At 38.3% G+C, this 20979-nt stretch overlaps 1 protein-coding gene across 2 annotated transcripts in view; it reads left to right on the top strand.

Moving 5' to 3' along the window:
* The window catches only part of Ctnnd2 (catenin (cadherin associated protein), delta 2), an 856811-nt gene that overhangs the window by 88354 nt on the left and 747478 nt on the right, over positions 1-20979 (top strand). The gene's annotated exons all lie outside the window — the stretch shown is intronic.

Raw genomic sequence — 20979 nt, forward strand, 5'->3', positions numbered from 1 at the left:
ACTCTAGATGACAGATGGATTTTTCTGTCCGTGGGTGTGTATTCTCTACTCTCTTGTCTGGGTGCATTGTTTTACTCTGCTGAACATGTGTGTTTCAATATTTCTTTGCTCCTTCATTGTAACAGGGTGTGGAGGTTAACAGTTCAGATTTGTCATATTTCCTCTGTTTCTCAGCTGTGTGTTCTGAACATTAATGAATTTATGAAATTCTTACATTCGTGCTACAAACCTTTCCAATCATACTAATGATCACTATAGATGCTGTCCATCTTCTCTCTATTCTTCCCTTTCTTAACTACTGCTAATTGATTCCCATGTTATAAACTGTAACCACACTCATCTTCCAAGTTATTGACACATCTATTCTCTGAAAAGAAATATGATGAAGGCTTAGTGTTGTATTGAGGAGAAATGATACACACCACTTCCCTGTAACCCAGATCTTCCCTTAATCAAAACTTGAAACTCCCCAGAAATATTTTTTCTGATTGGAGTTGTAATTTTGTTCATGGGTTCCAACTCTGCTTTTGGATTGTACCCAAGAATCGATCTTTTTAAATTTTATTTTACAATCTTGCTTCCCTTCAGGGCAAAGAGTCTGCTTCCACTGATGCTTGACATGAGTTCAGAACCCTAACTGAGCTGTGTGCTTGCATCCAGCAAGCAAATGGACTCAGCTCCACTGGCTCCTATAGACCTGCCTCTGTCCACCTCTTTCAGCACAATTGTGGAATCCCTGACTGTGTCTCCCATCTGCAAATACAGAGCACAGAACCTCTATTTTAGATGATGGAATCAGTCAGATATTAATAAGCTTATGATGTTCAAGAATTGTTTGATTTAGAGCTTATATGATGTAAATCAAAGTGGCATTCCAGGTCTTCATTTTCTTTCTCAACCCAGGCTTCACCTAAGGAATTTTTTTTTCTGTCCCTTTAACTCTCTGTGTGTCTCTCTGTCTTTCTTTCCTTCTCCCACTTCTCTCTCCCCCCCCCCTCCCTCTCTCCTTTTCTTCATCTCCTTCACTTTTATTCTTCTTTTTTTTTCTGGCTTAAGAGGAGGAGAGAGCATAATACAGCAGCAACCCGTCCATTGTGACAAGCATCCCACAGGGGTCACCTTTTTGTATTTTGTGAAGTTTTGCACAGACTCTGATCCATAGACTTTGCAGCTTAGCTGGGAGCGAGATTCTGCAATAGAATACTGCCTTCAGCCCCACCCATCATAGAGCTCACTGTTTGTCTCACAATCTCCATTGGTGGCCTGAAGATTAGTGGCACAGCCTTGTTTTTCTCCCCTTCTGACAAAAAACAATTCAAATCTCCCAGTAGCAAAGGCATCACGATTGTCTCAGATGTGCTCCTGAAAATGAGCACCTGCTTTGGACATTTGCTGAACTGTCCATGCAACAGGAGAGCTCAGTCCTTCATCCTGGTTTACTAATGAATTGGTGGCCCAGGCTCTTTAACTTAAAATCATGCTTGAATTGTCCAGAGCTGTTGCTAAATACCATTGCTTTCCACTTAAAGCGTGATACAGTTTAATAGAGCAGACAGACAAAAGAAAAAATAGAATCCTGGTGCACTTTTATTTTGTAGCAAGAAGAATAACTGTTCTATAATTAAGTATCTCTAAGATAAATTTCTTAATAATGGTCGATTAGTTAAAATAGAATTCGTGAGATGGTATCTTTTTGATAAGCATCTGCTCAGGAGATGACAAAAGTAGCCGTATTGGCAGTACTTATCTTCCCATTTCACAATGCAGAGCAAGTTACAAAATATCAGTGAAAGTTCTGCACTAAGATTCATTTTAATTAACATTTAATGTATGTGTTATTTGTTGCCACAGAAAATGACATTTCTCCATGGGTTTGAATTAATTTGAAAACTATTTTCCACTTTGTTTCCACCCACGGCTTTTTTTTTTTCCTGTAATCTCTACATCTGGATATATGTTACTTTTCCAGGCATATTATTTTTATTACATTTTTACTTACTCTGCTTGCATGTTAATCTATGTATCTATATCTATCTAGGCGCAATCCTCCCATGTGTGAAAGTCACAAGACATTTATGAGACTCAGGCTCAGAGCTACATGCCTTTTTCTGCTAAGCCATCTTGCTGGCCTAGATGTCACTTCTTAATAGTATTTCTTTTGTCTTCATGAATCTTCATTTCATAGGGATTTTTTTATTTGTGTATAATTTTAGATGGAATTCTTTTAGTAAGTATAACCCTGACGTTTCCAAATCTCTGTTAACTTTAGAGAAGAGCTTTAAAAGAGATTCTTCAAATAGCTTTTATGTCTACAATACATATCTACTGTGTTAAATTACACCTGAATTCCCATTGATCCTGAATACAGAAATCTGGGCACATTTATCTTATTTAGAAGACTTAAGCACAATCTATATTGTGACTTCACAGCCAGATATGTAAAACTATTTGTGTAGCATGTTCCTCTGACATTTTCTTTTTTTTTAATTGGATATTTTCTTCATTTACATTTCAAATGTTATCCCCTTTCCTTGTTTCCCCTCTGAAGACCCCCTTACCCTATCTCCTCCCCCCCACCCCCTGCTCACCAACCCAGCCACTCCCACTTCTTGGCCCTGGCATTCCCCTACACTGGGGCATAGAGCCTTCACAGGACCAAGGGCCTCTCCTCCCATTGATGTCCGACTAGGTCATTCTCTGCTACATATGCAGCTGGAGCCATGAGTCCTCCATGTGTACTCTTTGGTTGGTGGTTTAGTCCCTGGGAGCTCTGGGGGAACTGGTTAGTTTATATTGTTGTTCCCCCCATGGGGCTGCAAACCCCTTCAGCTCCTTGGGTACTTTCTCTAGCTCCTTCATTGGGGACCATATGCTCATTCCAATGGATGGCTATGAGCATCCACTTCTGTATTTGGCTTAGCCAGACATTTTATTTTACCATCAGCCCAAGGAGTTATCCATTTGGACGACTGTGGTCTGGCTTAGAGTAAGGCTGGGGCTTGGGTAGGAAGACTGTTGTCGTTTGTCCATTACAACATTGAGCGTGAATGTGAGTGCCGACACCTTAGCTCTGATGAGCAGGTACTCATTACTTACTTGGTGGACTTCTTTTTCCACTGACCAGGTGCTCTTTGCACTACTTTACTGTAGCTCTATACAGCTTCCTCCACATATCTGCTTGCAGTTGTCATTGCTACAAACTTTAATGTCAATTTTAGACATACCTGATCTATATCATTTCTACATTCTCTAACAGATTTGATGTTAAAGAACTGTGACTTAACTGTGTAAATTAGCAACCAGCCCATCAAAATGTAAATGTTTCCATTCCTTAATGGTGCCCCACCCATGTAGACTTGGACTTCCATCAGCCCTTACATCTTTTAATAAATGCATGTCCGTTGGACACTCAGTATTCTGTGAGGCAAAGGTATCTTTATTTTCTTGCACAGGATTTCAGATCATTCCCTATAGGTACAAAAAATGTGTACAGTTTGAAAATATAGATGAATTGAGTGCTTCTTGAAAATCTACTTTGTCATGAGTTACAATGTAAGGAGTGATTGAATTAGCCCTGAGGGTTTGAATTTTATCATTCTCAAAATGACATTTTACACCAATAGAACAAGTGCATGAAATATGTAGAAGATAGAAGAGGCCAGGGGTCTGGAGAGTAGGCTCAGAGTTAAGAAACTGGCTGCTCTTGAAGATGACCTGGGTTTTATTCCCAGCACCTACAAGGTGGTTCACCACCTTCCTGTAACTTCAGTTTCAGGCATCATATGCCCTTCTCTGGCTTCTATGGGCACTAGTTATATGAAGTACTCATACATATGTACATACACACATACATACATGCAGGCAGACAAAATTTACAGAGAATCACCATTAGTCTCTAAAAAAATAAATGCAAGATACAATAACAAGCATAAAGAAAAATGTCTAGAAATGGAAATTCTGTGTTGTTAGCAATTATCACAGCCATGATTGATTATACATTCAAATAATTATGCATATTCTTATAGGATTTCCCCAGATCAGTGAATAAGTGTGACTTTCATTGATTTGCAGTGAAGAGTGAAAAATTATAGCTTCATTCTAGAGTCCTGCTGATTTTTAGTTAAAATACTTACTAAAACCCTTGTTCCAAAACAGATGTGGACTGTTTTAAAAAGAGGATGCTGGCGTGAAAGTTACAGGAAGGTGCCATGTGGGGGGTGAGTGGATATACATTTTAGATTATGAAAAACCCAGCTAAGGGCAGAAATAATTGAATTCATTTTTATAACGAGTGGAGCGGGGAGAGGGTTAATTTTATAAAATGAAAAAATGACCTGATTCAGATTGTGGAGTTATTTCATGGTCTGGTAGATGAGGCAGAACTTAATATTTCTATCTCTTCTGGAAGAATATAGTTCACAAAAATGTAACTGTGTAGGTGCTGCGTTAATGGTGGTGGTGGTGGTGCTGGTTGTGTGCATATGTATCCTGTGTGTTTCCGTGTGTGTGTGTGTGTGTGTGTGTGTGTGTGTGTGGCCCTATAGAATAGTGGTAATTTGGAATCTTTTGTAACCCATAAATGGGAAACTATGTAGCATTAACTTATCATAGACATTTGTTCTGTGACGTGTCTGCAATTTTTCAGTCACTGTAGGGTTTTGGCATTTTGTGATCATACTCCCCTGTGCTAAAAGGCAGTTTGATCCTAAGCCCAATCCCCTTGTCGTAAGGCAGAGGCTAACTCAGCGCTGATTCTCATGTGCTGAAATGTGGTCTGACCCAAGCAAGGAACCTTCTCTTTCCTGACCATTAATAAAATGCTCAGCATCACAGTCACTTTCTGTCTTAACTTTCTGCACCCGAACTGTTCACAAGCTCAGTTGTGTGACTTGCTTGGATCCCTACCCTTGAAAACCCCAGTGGTTTATATATATATATATATATATATATATATATATATTAAATTCAATGCAAATGTCGTGGTCACTGACAGTGAAATAGAACATGGGCCATTGTAGGAGAAACAAGCCTGTTCTTGAGGAGAGAATATGGAGTAGGGCACCTAGAAAACAAGATGAGCCATGTCATGACAGCTAAGGATTGTTTCTCAGCTAGCCCTTTTATGAAAGGATCCAATTCAAGCTGACTTCTTAACAAGAGTTTAGTTTTCCAGTATCTTCTGCTTAACCTGCAAGCAAAAGAGGAGAAGAATAACAGGAATTACAAATGAGGCAAGGAAAGAAAGAATTAGATGAATATAGAATTTCAGATTCCTGCCCCTCAATTGCTACTGTAACCTTAGTAACACATTTTCAGAAAGGACATGACCCACTGCACTTCACGTAGCATCTGTCTTTAAGTTCAACCTGCATTGGGATATACACACTTTACTGATTTAGTTCTCCCTGTTTATTTTGCCTCTTTAGAAGATAAGCTGCACACAGGCAGGGATCTTTGACTCTTCTGATTGTTCACAGGCAGTTCTTCCATGAGATGAGGCGCTTAGTGATCACTCCATGGTGTGTTCCTCTGAATTGATTCATTGCATGATGGTAGCAAAACTTGAAGTTTATGGGAAATGACATTTTAGAAAAATACTTTAAAGAGCATTATATATGAAAATGCATGTTTTTTTTTCTCTCCTGCTGGCATGTCTAACCCAAGATGTCCATGTTCTCTTCAGTCGAGGATAAACCACCTGTTGGTGTAGTGTGCTAGAGTCTTGCTAGCCAGATCCTCACAGTATCAACACAGGAAATGCATGGCCATTGGTGGGCTTTACTTTAAATTTCAAAGTGAAAAATAGATTATAAAGTTAATTCCTTTTGTCATCACATTATTGAAATCCAGTGACAAAAGGAAGGAAGGAAGGAAGGAAGGAAGGAAGGAAGGAAGGAAGGAAGGAAGGAAGGAAGGAAGGAAGGAAGGACAGAACCAGGAAATATTGGAAATTTGTAGATATAGATTTGCACTACACAAAACAGACATGTATAAAGCCTTTGAAACCTCTTCTGTTATTCATGGGTCCTTCAGATGCAGATGAGCATTATCTTTGTTTGGACAGTGTTTGATAAAGACCTGTAAAATTTCAACCCAAGTTACATAAGTCATGTTAGATATGAACATTCCACCTGGGAAATCAGGATGGTCAGAAACAGCCTAATCCCACCTGCAGCTTCAATGTCCCTATATCCAGTAACCTGGAATTGATGCTGTAAGCAGAACTGAACTAACCTTTCTGAATTTAATAGTGTCTACCCAGTTCTTTATGAGACAGGCTGTGTTTCTAAGGAGAGAGAAGGATGCTTTAGTTGGGAAGGCCATGAGCAGGCTGAGCTCAGCTGAAAGTTATGTGAGGAGGTTTGAATGATGTGTGCTATGACTTAGTCTTATATAGACCCCAAATCTAGTGGCCCACTAAGAAACCAAGGCAGTATGTGTTGGCTAACTGTAAGATTCATGTAACTTTAGGATATTGGTTTTTAAATACAAACATTTTGTTTTTAATTAATTTGATTTCCTAAGGCTTACATTATCATGAACATATATGACATTATACACATTGTATTGCATTTCAGATGATGTGTACAAAATATAACAATATTGTTTAACAAGTATCTTTTATGTCATATAACATAATGCTTGTCTTTCATTTAAAAATGGTTTTCTCGGTGGTAAAATGAAGTGTTGAGTAGTCTACTCAGATTTTAATCTTTCATTTAAGGTGATATGACAATAATGAATTAACTATCTTAAGTGGTGTGTTGCATTTCATTTTAATCAGTGGAATACCTGTATATAAATGCACATGCACACACACAGGCACACCAACAATTTGGTTGGTTTCCAAATGACTCTTGTCTCATAATCAGCATTAGAAGCAAAATTGTTTTTCAAGTTAATGATTTTTCTGACATGACACAATTGATGTAATTGCAAATCATGTTTTATAGTGAGTAGAAAATATGCTCATTTTTAATTTATAAATCAACATTTGTTAAAAGTAGTAATCCACATTAAAACATTTAATTCAATGCACATTTAATTTTCAAAACATTGCTTCTGGCAAAGGTTTGACATTTACTTACAATTATAAGATTGATTTTCAGGATTAAGCTGAAAAAATTAATTTGCTATAGCAAATCCTTGATAAAAATATGAACACCATCCCAAACTTCATACCCATTTTTAATGAAGGCCTTTCTCCTTTGTCAAAGACAGTGTCATAGTTACACTTAATTACTATTTAAGCTTATGTCATAATCACAACAACTTAAATTAACATGATGGCTCAAATGGCAACATTAGTAATGCTCTAGAAACATACTTAGCACTATGGAAAATTGACTCCATAGGCACTGGAAATGGGTGGCCTTATATATTAAGGAAGAAGGGCTAGATGTGGTGATACAAACCTGGAATGCCAATACTCGGGAGGTAGTGGCACGATAATCAGGAATTCATTGCCATCATTGGCTACATGAGTTTGAGGTCAGCTTCACTACAAGTGACCCTCTCTCGAAACAACTAAAACCCAACAGATATTAAGAAATACGAAGTACAGAGTGGATACATGCTATCTTATGTGTAAATTCTTATACTTTGAATACCACGTTGGTCAGGGTACAAGGGCTTCTCACCATTTACAGTATAAAGAACTGTCAGATTTGATGTTCTTGTTTAGGCATCAACACTTTCTTCAGTACATTTCCTCCATGATTAAGATGAATATTTACATTTGGAATGCAGCGTGAGATTTCCTCAAATGAAAAGTCCTGCAGGCTGTCCCTCTTATTACAGTATTGTTTTGACTGCAGGCCATAATTACCATCTCCTTGATCCACCCATTCACTGAATCATTATCATTTGTTCATTTGACAAGATACCATTATGTGCACCTAACCCAACTGTGAGACATCTATAAACTGAGAATCATCACTATGTCCTGACAGAGAAAGAGCTTCAGGCCCTCTGTATGTCTGGTGATTAAATACTATTTGGGGTCGATTAGAAAGTTATACTGGATATCTTGAGTCCCGTGACAGTCCCTGGCTCAGTCACTCTCTTTGCTGGCATGATAGCCACGTTTGTAAACTGGCTCATTTATTTGTGAGGTTTATGCTTACGAGCTTCGGATCATGGCACAGAGATTGCTCATTAAATCTGGATCATGCGTCTGTACTTTTAAATGGGCACTTCGGGCCTACACATTCTAAATAGTGATTATTCAGCTTTGCACCGCTTCACTGCTACACACATTCGATTTTAGAACGTTGGGCTTCAGGATGTTAAAGACACATTCAGAAGTTGTGTGTGTGTATATGTATGTGTGTGTGTATGTTTGTGTGTGTATGTGTGTGTTGATGTTTGTGTGTGTGTGTGCGTGTGTGTGTGTGTGTGTGTGTGTGCACGCACACACTCTGGTGCTGTGTATCACTTACCATCATTAATAGAATGGCGTGCTGGCATTAGTGAATACACATTTAGAATGTGATGGTGTCTCACTATCCCAAGAGGCATTAAAATAAGGTAGCCACCATCAAAAACTAGATTATGAGAGCATCCAGTCTCCTCATCGGTATCTGAGAGACCCATGTTTCCACACATGTCACAACCATTTACAGTTCGGTATAGTGTTTAATGTATCTCTTCAGTGAATTACAGTCCAAGAACCCCTTTTCTCATTATTTCTACCCACAGGAATAATCGTAACAGCTTTTCTTCCGAGTGCATTTCTGCTATCAGTGGTTCGAGTATGTCTATCAGTATCTTCTTGACTCTTTTGTTTGTAGTTGTTAATATTCTTAGGGTTGTTGCTGCTGTTCTAATAAGTGTATGCAACATGGTTCCATTGGGACGTCTTCATGCGTGCACCCACAGTTTATACTCTGTACCGCATTACCTTCTCCTTTTTTTTAAAGCAATGCATTTCTAACTGAAATAGAATTACATCACTTTCACTCTATTTTTCTATTTCCCCTCCCCCTATTATTTCTCCCTCCTATACCCCAAGGCCATATCTGCTTTCGTATCACATATAAAATGAACATATACATGTCGCTTGTTTTACTTTCTAGTGCACCTCATTAACAGTCTCCATACCAGCTACACAAATTAATGCCCCCAGGGATGCACAAGGATTCTTCATTCCCTACATCTTACATTTTATTTTTGGTTGATTTTCCTAGTAGTAGTTATTTTGTCTGGGATGTGACTGTCAACTAGTATCATCTAGAGTTTTATTTTCTTGAAGGCTAAGTATTTGTGAAAACTATCTACTTGCCGTTCATATTTTTTTTTCATTGAGAACTTACTGATCTGGAGACTGTGTGTGAATTTAATTGTTTTTAGTTCTCTGTTGATTTTAGATATGAAAACTCTTTTGGGTGTATAATTGGCGAGGGTGTTTTCCATTCTGTCAGCTGTCATTTCCCTTTGTTTATTGTTTGCTTTTCTGTAGAAAAGCTGTTTAATTTAATTCAATCCCTTTTGTAAATACCTGGGGGTGATGTCTCCTATATCATTGGGCTTCCTTGCAGGATATGAACACCTATACCTAAATCTGGATGTGTTTTGCCTATGTTTTTCTCTTGTGACTTCAGGATTTCAGATCACACATATAAGTCTTTGATCCATTTTGAATTGATTTTGTACAGAATGAAAGATATAAATCTTGTTAATTGATTTCATATGTCACTTGAGACCTTACTATGAGTTAGATAATGATAATTTTATATTTATACAGAAACAATTGCACATGGGACCACATGTAATTTCAAGGATTCCCATAGACACACAGAGCATGGAGGTTATAGATGGTGAAATTTAATAGTTCATCTTGGGCTCGGGAGACAGATCATCAGTTAAGAACACAAGTTGTTTCTCCAGAGGATATGAGTTCATTTCTTAGCACACACATGGTGGGTCACAACCATGTGTAACTTCAGTCTCAAGGAATCCAAAGCCCTCTCCTAGCCTCTGCAAATGCCTAGAACATATGTAGTATTCAGACAGTCATCAATGAAGGATGAACACCTGTACACAAGAAATAAAATGAAATAAAACCATGGTTCTTTCTTTTTTTTTAAAGTAGTTGATTTTACTAAAGAAAAAAAAAAGAAAAAAGAAAAGAAATGTTCATGATGAGGCACAGAGTAATGTTACCATGGTTAAAGCGAATGCAGAAATTTGCTACATATGTCTAAGACTTGAGTGACTGTAATTTATATATATTTTTTTCAGTGTCTGGGTCTCTGCTAGAGAGCTGGAGAAAAACAGAGGCAGGTGCATCCGAGGTGGTCGACAGACCAGCTGGAAGGAGAGAATTAGAATAGAAACCACGTTGTTGTAACAGACTTCAAGTTCTGGCAGCTATGAATAACACCACTGAACAGTTGGCATGAAACTGAAGACCCAGAGCTACAGAAAAATCCTGAGAGGAGCTGATTCCAAAAGAAAGAATTCCCTGTGGGAGCTGGGGCTAGTTTGAGTAATAATTGATCTCAGTTCATGTTTCGCAAGGTTGTAATTGCCTGTTTATATCTCCGCACCCTCTCTAGACTGTCAGCGTGGGCAGAGTCTGTCTGTGCTACTGGAGGGGTTGGAGAAGAGGGCGTGTTCTGCTCAGACATCATCCGGCAGGTGGTGGGTGTTCATTAGCTACTTGTCAATATGTGAATGAAATATGGTTAGCTAGGGTCACAACTTCAAATCTGCACATCACGTTTTCAATGTTTGAAATTTAATGAGAGTGTCACAATTGGGGCAAGGAAAGGAAGGGCTTTTTGCTCCCAGACCTTTCGGGAGAATCACTTTGGAGGGCCAGGTAAGAGTTCCTTTGGCCTCACTGCTTAGGAGATCCCACCCAAGCTTCCCTATGACACTGCAGTCGGGGTGTGCTACGTCTGCTGCGATTTGTTGACACACAGTCAGTATGACAGATAGGCTCTTTCCCACGTTTCTTTAGGACTGAGAAGGAAACAAGGGTGAAAAACATTGCTGGGAAGAGATCCACATCTTATTCAAACAAACTAATGAATGATCAAATTAAGTCTGTGGGCTTAGAGATTGAATAACAATGTCTATTTTAATCTTTGTTAGAGAGTAGAGCAATGTCCTGTATTCCTTTTGGTCCATTGATATAGCAGGATTTTCCCTGTTCAATTGATTCAGTTATTATACAACAAGAAGCCTGTGATTGGACAGGGAAAAGGGAGGTGGAGCTAAGAGTTGAGAGACAGAGAGCAACACAGGAGAAGAGGAGGAGGAGAATGGAGGACAAACAGGAAGATTCGGTTTCCCCATGGCTTTAAATAGCCGCCAGTAGCTATAATATTATATAGGGATAGAATAAATGGGATAACTTGTTTAATCTAGGTGGGCAGATTGTATCATCATCAGTTGGCTCTGAAATTATTGTGTGGGCATCTTGTGAGTTGAGAATTTATTGATATATAAATCTGACTGATTAATTACAAGCTTCTAGAGTTCTGATTTTCCTGGGTTACTGGGAATTTTGACAGCTAACCGCTAGGTGGGCGGCCATTGCATGGGGTTGGTAAGGCAGTGGCCCACCAAGGGAACTTAAAGAGTTGGGTGGAGTCATCTCGGGGCTCCAGGCCAGAGTGTCTGCCAAGCTGGGAACACCCTGCTGGAACCATGTGGCTCACTGGTGCTCAGTGTAGCGCTGGAACTTGCTGTTCTTTTTAATATTTCCCACAACACATTGGGCCCTGGGAATGGCATGGACAGGAGCAGTCAGTATGCCTCCATTACTGCAGCTAAGCACAGACAAAGTTCACAATGGAGACCCACTATTTTGGAGATGGCCTTACAAGCTTAAATTTGTTATGCTCTTCTAGTTAACAGTTCCTGGGTTATATTAATAGCAGATAAATGTTTCCAAGATTGCCAGTTAGGGCTGCCACATCTCATACCTTTTAGGTATATTACATACTCTTATTTCTCTGGGCTCTGCTCCCTACACGTGGTGAAATCTCTAAGCCCACAGACTTATTTAAAACATTTAAAAACCAAGAAATATAAAGACTTTGTCAGTAACAAAGCTTGGGAGGCAGATGAAAAGGAAAACTGAATTTGCAGTTATCTAAGTGGGAAGTCAAAGGACAGTATCCAACTGGAAAGCATGAATATCTTTGTTCTCGGTACGTTATGGAGAGATGTGGAGGTAATGAGTGGAAACCACAGAAACAGAAAACATTTTAAAACCATAAGCACCGATAGAATCAAAGTTTGAGGGCAGGGTAGAATTGATTCTCAGCAAAAAGTTCTGAATGGTTACTATTTAAATTCATGTGCATATTATTATCATTAGATAGCGTTTACAAGGAGAGAGTATAAGTGTAGTTTCTTAGGCCTTAAGTGCATATTCTGCTATAAGTTAATGTGTATTTATCTGGGGGCTAAAAATGCCAGGGCAGCATGAATAGTATCACCCATGACCTGAGCACATAAAGGTAATTACAATTCGCTCCATTTTCCCCATCCCATCATAGCTTATGTAATAATAGTGGGATGAGAGGAGTGACCACCTCTTTGTTTAGGATAGCATCTTAATGATGAAATTCAGAGTCATAGTGGCAGTTAATGCTTGTGTTCATTATGTTAGAGATGCCTCTAAGTAGTTTATGAGCACATTCTCCCAACAACCACTGAGATAAGTGTATTCAGCACACACATACACATGCATACAACACACACACACACACACACACACACACACACACTTGATTTTTTAGGTTTATTTCTGTTTTTTTTGTATTTGTTTTGTGCTTGTTTTGAGAAAGAGAAAGGGGAGGGAGGGAGGAAGGCAGAATCACACACACACACACACACACACACAGACAGAGGAGAGACTGGGCATGGAATTGGGTGAGTGTAGAAGTGGGAGGAGCTGGGGAAGGAGACGCTGACATAGTAATATATTTTATGAAATTATTTTCAAAAATGAAATTAATGTAAAGCCATGTATTAGATTGCTGTATAACAGCTGATATTATAATTTAATTATATTAAATTAATAAATTATACACTCTATAAGATCTTGCAATAAATACATAGGTGTATGTGATGCAATAAAAAAAATGGGATTACAGAAATCTGGAGTAAATTATTCAAATTGCCAGGTTAGCATAAGCATATTTTTTATGTTTCACATAATATATGATTAATCACGGAATTTTTTTTAATGGAAAATATTAATATATAGTTCTGGGTAACTGAGTTTAACTGAGAATTACTCATTCTTACCTACTTATTTGATGTTTTAGGATTACATTTATTTTGATACTAAAACAGTGCTTTTCTAATTGAAAATAAATGCCTTTCTCATACAATATATCCTGTTTAAAGTTTCCTCTCCCTTTACTTCTTTCAGTTCTTCCCGACACCCCACCTCTCTAGATCTATTTCCTCTATCTCTCATTAGAAAAAATAGGCTTCTAAGAGAAAACAGCAATACATGACATGATAAAATATAAGAAAACAAAAACCATCACATCAAGGCATGGCTAGGCAATGAGGTCCCTGTTTTCCTGGTGTCCTCCATCCACTCTTGCTCTTAAACTCTTTTTGTCTCCTCTTCTTTGAGGTTCCCTGAGTTTAAGCGCTCTCTCTCTCTCTCTCTCTCTCTCTCTCTCTCTCTCTCTCTCTCTCTGTGTGTGCGTGTGCGTGTGTGTGTGTGTGTGTGTGTGTGATATCTGGCTGTGCTGTGGGTCTCTGCATCTGTTTACATTTGCTACAGGGGGAAGCTTCTCTGATGATGGTTGAAGAAGGCACTGATCTATGAGAATAGTAGAATATCGTCAGGAGTCATTTTATTGATACCATTTTAAAAATGCAGTAGAGATTGGTTTTACCCAGGTTATCTGTGCTATCTGGTCTCTGGTTGTTTGTCACCAGTCTTGAGTATGGATTCCATCTCGTGGAGTGGACAAGAAGGCAAATCAGACATTGATTGGTTGTACCTCAAGTTCTGTGCCACATTGTCCTAGCATATCTTTTAGCCAGGACATCATTTTAGAACAAAGCTTTTTGTCGATGGGCTTATATTTCTGTTTTGGTAGCCTGCCGATTACCTGTCCACACCATAGACGCTAGGATATAGGGGTGAAAACTTCATTTTGGCACTGGCTTGACTTCTTCATTTTCAGTGAATTGTGTGAGTGTTGTCCTCAGCCACAGGCACAGTTGTCAGTTTGTGGAGATCAACCCATTGTCTTGGCAATAGCCTGGGTTGTTGGGGAATTTCCATGTGACCCCTGCCTTGGCCAGCAACTCAATTAGATGTAACCCAATCACTGTAATAGAAACCTTGCTTGGTGAAAAGAGTTGGCCAGTTGAGACTCCATCTACCCCATTACTAGGAGACTTCATTAGAAGCACCTTCAAATTTTATGAAAGTGTCAACTGCACTAGGCTTCCATAGCATTCTTCAAATGCCCAATTCCAGCTGTCTCTCCCTGCATTCCCTCCCTCATCCCTCTCTCCTCCCCCTCTCCCCCCATCTTGTTGCCCCCCTTTCCCCTCCTCTGCCTCCAGTCCACTTTTAAAATCTATTCTATTTTTCCCTCCCAGGAGATCTAGGTTTCCTCTCTAGTCATCCCTTCCTCTATATCTAACTTCTCTGGCTTTACAGATTGTAGGTTGATTATCTTTCTGGACTATTTTTATACTAACACATGTGCAGTGAAGGTCCAAGTTCTTCCTGCATAGTACAGTTAAGTTCCTATAAGCAGATGCCAAAAGAAAATAAGTTTGATTGCTGCCTATGGAGTTCCCATTGCACCCCTGGAGGGTGCCAATCATGGTTGCATTGTACAGTTGGAAACGGTAATTGTTGAATTATCATAGATAAGAAAAACTCAAAGCCTTCATTTTACAGTTTCTGTTCTTACTCAGTTAAGCTGCTAACTACTGAAGAAAAGGCTTTTCTGTTGTTGTTTTGTACTGTCAGTCTGGTGCTGTGTGCTTGGTAAATGTAGTCATCACGGTTACCCTAGGTGATGAGGAATTTTCTCATTAATACACTTGTTCTGTATTGGCTCAGAGAATGCAACCACTGTGCATGCTTACACAGAAGCGCCAGGCTTAACTGGTACCTGTCGGCTGGCAAGACATTCTGCCAGCGTGCTATTGAACACAGGGAACAACAACAACAACAAATGAATGTGCTCATTTGGAGAAATACAATTGTGAAAAGATAATTGTGGAAAAGCAGCCCCGAATGTGCCTAAGCCTTATATTATTGCTGTAGGAGATGAGATCCTTAAATCCATTCTTTCTTTATCACAGGTGGATGTAAAGATGATCCTCAAGAAACAGTCATGAAACAGTGTCTGCGCCTCCTCATTAGAAATGTTCACACTGTGGAGTGTTAGCGGCAGTGCTTTCGGAACACACTGAGTAGGAGATGGGAATCGTACGATGTTTACATGGGTTATAAATATAGCTTGTTAGGTGTCTAGTGCTTTGTATTTGGTCTTCTGATGTAAGACTCAATTTGAGATGAGGCTGTTCAGGATTCCAAAGCTTTGAAACTATTATGAGGAGGTGCTATTATTTTGCTTTACAAAGGAGCCGTCGTTGCTTAATTATTTCAATTGGCATCATTTTTATCAATCACTCTTTCACATATTGAAGAACACAATGAAAGCATAGTTATAAAAGCTTCATCAATGGGCTAAAAGTACGACATCTGCCCCTCTGCCCTTTGTTATTCAGTCACAAGACAGGACACAGCAAATATCCCATGTGTGAAGGAATATATTAGAGGTTCTTATGTTGATCTGTTTCTCTTCAGTAATTGTGCTAACAGGCTCAGGGACTTACAGATACCCTTCATAGGTGTCACACGAGTCCTTGGTCACCATAGCAAGTATATTACATTCACATGAGGTGTGAAGGAAAAAAATCTTCCAGCGTTTATACCAGGAAGCACTTTTAATCCCATGTGGTTCCCATGAGTCAGCACCCTGGTATCTTTCAGCCACAATGTGCCAAAAGTACCCTTGCCTCTGACTCATCTGAAAACGATCCAAATAAGGACAGAAAAATTAGTAGTGCAGCTCCTTACATGAAGACTTATATTACACCCAAGAAATACTTACTCAGTGTCAATGGTGCGGCAGCATTTACCCATGCTTTATATTACTTTATCATCATATTGACCCATTGGCTTGACATTGCCATTCAGTTTGAAAACAAAACTACACATGGGACTAAGAAGCGTTCATTCATCTGATGCAGTCATACATAGTCACTCTTGGAAATCCATAGTTCTGAAATGATGAGCTTTATCCTGGTAGCCAGTGCCATGTTGGAATAATTTGACAAGTGGTGACATGTAAGGAAGTACATTTTTTTGTCAACTTTGGAATGTAAGCACTGCTGTTTGCATATTGTTTAAGACAATGAGGCAAAGTATGCTTTCAAACTCATGTCCCTTAAAAGATGATGACTTGTCTGGCACAGAAATAGTATCTGTTATCTACCATACTATTTGCACACTGTCTTATTATCTACACAGATATTATTAGACCCTATAAAACATAATTTTCCATTCTTTAGCCAAGGGAATATCTAGACAAAGAAAGGTGAGTATTCCAGAATTATAGAACCAATGTATAATATAATACATTAAATCTTTCAAAATGTATACATGTTGTCCAAGAGGAAATAAGTGCATTGAAGATAAAGCAATAAGTCAAAATGATGTAGGAGAAGTCTTAACAAAAGCCATAGGAGATAAATAAGTGTTTTGAAATTAAACTCATACTTTCAAGATGTCATGACAGCATAAGTTTGGAGATTGGATAATCTATGTCACTGTGACACAGAAATAATAAACAGAGTAACCAGTAAGTAACCAGAACCTTCACTGTAACATAGAAAAGAGAAATATAGTAAGTAAAATAATATACAATGAAAATGAGACAGAATTTCTGTAGTAATTAAATACAGATAGGAAAATCAAAGCAGTGGAGTTGAAAATCAGCCATAAACTAACTAGAGGATGTAGGGAGAGTGTTTAAAAGAAAACCAAGTGGATGACAAATGGGAAGAACTGGATCTGACAGGTGTGCTGTTTCTCAAAAGCGAGGAAGACATAATTGAAATAGCAATTGTACTGGCTAGTTTTGTGTCAACTTGACACAGCTGGAGTTATCACAAAGAAAGGAGCTTCAGTTGAGGAAATGCCTCCATGAGATCCAACTGTACGGCATTTTCTCAATTAGTGATCAAGGGTTTCAGGCCCCTTGTGGGTGGGACCATCTCTGGGCTGGTAGTCTTGGTTCTATAAGAGAGCAGGCTAAGCAAGCCAGGGGAAGCAAGCCAGTAAGTAACATCCCTCCATGGCTTCTGCATCAGCTCCTGCTTCTGACCTGCTTGAGTTCCAGTCCTGACTTCTTTCAGTGATGAACAGCAATGTGGAAATGTAAGCTGAATAAACCCTTTCCTCCCCAATTTGCTTCTTGGTCATGATGTTTGTTCAGGAATAAAAACCCTGACTAAGACAGCAATGTATGTACATACACAACAGAAGAGAAACTGAGTTTCCAGTTAAAACCACAAAACAATACAAAGCAAATACCTGTTCCTGTTTAAAATGGAATATAAAGTATTATAAACTATTAATCAAAAATTGTATAATATACGAATCAACTATTTTTAGTTTTTGTGTAAAATGGTCAGTATGACATAGTATTTATAAACATCAAAGCATGAATTTTGTAGATCACTAAATAGATGCGTATATCAGTAGTAACATGTTAGTTATGTTTTCCATGTATTCTCAGGCTATACCAAGACAAATTGATGTGGTGAATGGCAATGTTTCTTCGCAGAGTGTCTCTCTCTCTCTCTCTCTCTCTCTCTCTAACACATTAGACACACTCTTGAATGGAAGGCAGCACTGTTGGTGTGGAAATACATGAATGGCGAATATTCATGAGCCATGCAATACAATAATGATGCCATTCATTAAATAAGAACTAGGGGATCCGAAAAATACTTGAAAAGTCCAAGGCTTATCTCAGCAGTATCTCAAGATTTTAATGCTTGTCAATAGTTCATAATCATCAGGTGAACATTCCATTTGTACCCAAAGGGACTTGTTAATGGGTCAAGACAAACTCCAGCATAGGGTTCTTTCACATGTTCTCTCTCATTGTGTTATGAGGACTCAGTTGAAGCATTCATGTTTATAGCGACTGGTCACCCACTGGAACCATGGAAACATGAGGTAATTGTTAGTGAATCCAGCTACCATCAATTATACATGTGGTCTATAAAACATTTAAGTAGTGAGTGTTGTTTCTTTATTCAGTGTTTGGGGGTATAACCCGTAACATTTGCCCTTGTGCTTAACTGTGCTGTGTACGTATCTTGTGCTTTGAAATCAAGGGAGAGTCCTGCACTCATTTGCTCTGTGTGTGCCATGGGCTTGGAAAGTAAGGTAGACTACTGCACTCACATGTGATTCCTGAATGACAGGATGGGTGAATCCCCCTCCTAAACCAGCCAACCTCTTGCCTTGCGCTGCTTGGTTCCTGGGAACCTGTGTGTTCCGGCATACTTCTAATTGACATTGTAACTACCTACCGGAATTGTTAGCAAATAATTCCCTCTAATGATAATGATTAGAATCTTAAGTACTTCTGTTTAAGAAAGGGCTTCAAAATAAAGTTCATAGGTTTTTAAAGTTTAAACATTCTAATTATATTGAAACTGAGCCTGTTTTGTGTGTGTGTGTGTGTGTGTGTGTGTGTGTGTGTGTGTGTGTGTAACCATTGCCTGTCTCCTACTGAGAGAGACATGAGCAGTGAAATTCTTGTAGTGTGTGTGGTGCCAAGTTCCTGGGGGACAATGATGAAGATAAAATTCTTAAAGGAAAGCTCACACTTGGCTTTGAATGCTCTTGTTAATGTTTTATGAGAAAGCTAGCTTTTATTTATTTAATATACTTGATTTTTGGGGGAGGGCATTTTGTTTATATACATTTCAAATGTTATCCCCTTTCCAGGGCTCCCCTCTGGAAACCCCCTATCCCACCCCCTTCCCCCTGCTTCTATGAAGATGCTCCTGCACCCACCCAACCACTCCCACCTCCCTGCCCTAGCATTCCCCTACACTGGGACAGCAAGCTTTCCCAGAACCAAGGGCTTCTCTTCTCATTGATGCCCCAGCAAGGCCATCCTCTGCTACATATGCAGTCAAAGTTGTTTTAAAATAATACTTGTTTAGAAGTTTGGCTTAACGACTTAGAAAATAAAAGCTACAAAGTAAATATGTCATGTGTTTGCATGATTTTTTCCCTTTCGCACACAAACATGCCTACTCAGTACTTATCACAAGAGTATTAGAAAACATACCTACTTCTCAGTAGTTACAAGGGTAATATATACCAAAACAATTTCTGCAAAAATAAAATCATGTATAAAATGCATCAAATAGTAAAAGTGATCTTTGTTTGAAGAAACATAAGTTACTAAAATATTTTCTCTGCTTACTTTTGATCAGTGTGTCAAAATCTTTTTTTTTTTTAAGAAAAAGTTTCACAGAGTTATGCACAAAATGTTACAAGATTTTTATCATCATCCAGGAGCAGGGGGGCAGTGGGAAATGGCTGGATTTCAGTGAAAACAAAACAACAAAAACACCCTTGCCTGTTTAAATTTGTTCTCCACTTCAAGAATCATTCCTTCAAATCCCCCACATTAGGGGTCTACAGAGGCCAACCAGTGGTTGAGAGACTCACTGCTCTTTCAGGGGACCTGAGTTTAGTTCCCCATGTTAACAACTGCCTGTAACCCCATTTCCCATGCTGTCTTGTCTTCTCAGGGTCCTGAATTCACATGGTGCACATAAATTCATGTAGACACAAATAGCACATATGCATAAATAAATACATAAAATCTTTAAAAAATATATACATCAAAGTATCACATTTTTTTCTCCACAAAACCAATTATTTTAACCTAATTTTATGCCATTTAAATCTGCATGTGGAGCCCTTTTACCTACATTTATTAGTGATAATCTAGTTAGTGTTTATATTTAAAGCATACTGTTCAATGAAAATACTGAAATAGAAACATAAGCTTACTTTTAATTGTCTGTTTGAGGAAGATATATTTTATAATTCATATGACCTGTTAATTATCTCTTCACATTCTTTGTTATTTAAATTCCAAATAAATGTTTAATATGTTAAGGGTTTACAAATAAAAGTACAGGTTAATAGAGGTTAAGCTACTCCAAGGTAGATTAGCAAGGAAAACAAAATACTGAAGAACCAGAAGTCAGCTTCAGCTATTTCACATTCAGAGAGAGCATTTACACTCATGGCAGTTTGTCCCTTCCCCTAATTTTGTAGATTAAATTCATGATCATTTGTTATTTAAACTATAAAAGACAACCACTTTCTGTGAATCACATTATTTGGCCCACTCAATAATATGTTTAATGCACAATTACTACGAGAGTTTTAGAGTAAATTATTTTTCTATTAAGTATTACTTCAGACTGTCTTTGAAAGTATAGGTGTTTATAACTGGGCAAATCCTCTATTTCTGTAAAAAAATGTCTTTATCTATATGACACTGTCACACCAATATTTGTGCATACTTAGTTATCACAAGTGCAACTGGAATAATGTATAAGAAAATAATTTCTACTAATGAGAATAACATCCAACATATTAATGTAGTAAATTAATATACTGCTTGGAAGAAACACAAATTATTAAAACATTTTCTGTTTCTACTTTTAATTTTGTTGACACATTGAGGCTGGATTCAAAGTTGAGTTTGAGAGGAAATTGCATATAAACATACATTAAACATTATGCCATTTTATGGTCACTGAGGGGGAGAGGAAACTAGTGTTATCTTTCTGTACTTTATTATTATTTCTTATTGTATTAGATTTCTGTGTTGAATACCTAGAAGCTTTGTTATA

Source organism: Mus musculus, chromosome 15 (genome assembly GCF_000001635.26).
Source record: "Mus musculus strain C57BL/6J chromosome 15, GRCm38.p6 C57BL/6J".
Taxonomy (NCBI): domain Eukaryota; kingdom Metazoa; phylum Chordata; class Mammalia; order Rodentia; family Muridae; genus Mus; species Mus musculus.